This window comes from Chrysochloris asiatica, unplaced genomic scaffold (genome assembly GCF_000296735.1).
Source record: "Chrysochloris asiatica unplaced genomic scaffold, ChrAsi1.0 scaffold00048, whole genome shotgun sequence".
Taxonomy (NCBI): domain Eukaryota; kingdom Metazoa; phylum Chordata; class Mammalia; order Afrosoricida; family Chrysochloridae; genus Chrysochloris; species Chrysochloris asiatica.
Genome location: NW_006408566.1, coordinates 11,889,390 through 11,890,888, shown reverse-complemented (window position 1 = coordinate 11,890,888; position 1,499 = coordinate 11,889,390).

The window sequence follows — 1,499 nt, the reverse complement described above, 5'->3', positions numbered from 1 at the left end:
TCTCATACTTTGGACATATTGTCAGGAGGGACCAGTCACTGGAGAAGGATATCATGTTTGGTAAGGTGGAGGGTCAGAGAAAAAGAGGAAGACCCACAATGAGATGGACTGGCCAAGTGGCAGCATCGATGGACTTAAGCGTGGGAACAGTAGTGAGGTTGGCCCAGGATCGGGCAGTGTTTCGTTCTGCTGTGCATAAGGTCGGTAAGAGTTGGTATTGACTTGATGGCACCTAACAACAGCAACAACTAGGAGTCCAGGATTCAGTTTTCACCTACTATTTGCCAATGAAACTCATCTAATGTGAAACGTATCAAATCAACATTTAGTTTCTATGGGTCAGCAATAGTACATGGGTCCTTCATCCTTCCTACTTGATCAGATTATACCAATTAGTAACAAAAAAGAAGTATGGATATAATCTAATTTACAAGTTAATAAGAAACTCTAGCTTTGGAACTGGAGAAGGGGAGCTAATATTTTAGGCTCAAAAGCACTCACCAATAACAACACTTCAGGCAAGGCGCTCTGATATTATAGTGGATTATGCCTTGGGCTGCTAATCTCAAAATCAGCAGTTTGAATCCACCTTGTGCTCTGAGGGGAAAAAAGATGAGGTTTTCTGTTCTCATAAAGATTTACAGCCTCGTAAACCCTATGCAGCTATGAGTTGGCACCTAGTGGAAAGCAGACAACAGAGGCGTATTTCAGGCATCAAGGTAGGTGATTAACTTCTATCAGCTAATCAGGATTGATTGGTTTGGACTGGGGCTGGAGCATGGGAGGTTTTATTAAAAGTGCCCTAGCTGATTCTACTGTGTATTCATAATTGAGAACTACTGATATACCAAACCTCATTATTTCTAGCAGAAATGCTCTAAGATAGGTTTTATGTCCATTTTACAGTAAAGACATAGAGGCCCACAGGTATTAACTAACTTTCCCCAGGGGACACATCTAATAAGTGTGTGTGTGGGGGTGGGGGGGTGGGGGAAGGGGGGATTTTTTTTTTTTTTCCACTTCATCAAATGACACATTTCTTAGGCCAAGGAGAAAATAAGTCGCACCAAATTGGGAGATGCTAAACCTTAAAGAAAGACTGCAGATAGTAGTCTAATTCCCTTCATCAACCCTGTATCTCCCAAGGATCCCATTTCAGTTCTCACTGATCTCTTCTGTGAATTTCATTACATGGATACTTGGTATATTCGGATGGTAATCATACCTGCCTTACAGTGTATGTGTGTCTACAGTTTCTCACGACCTCCCTGTACATTCCCTAGTTGTCCAATTTGTTGGCATCTCTGACAAATCATGTTAAGAGTCTTGGTTTTGGAGCTATATCCGCCTATGTTGGGCTCCTGCATGTATTTAGCAAGGCATTTTATTCTTTGAAGTTCAGTTTTTAAAGTATTAAACAGGGGATTAAAAACATATTCAATATATCATTAGTATATTGTTGTTGTTGTTAAGTGCAGTCGAGTCAGTTCTGTCTCATA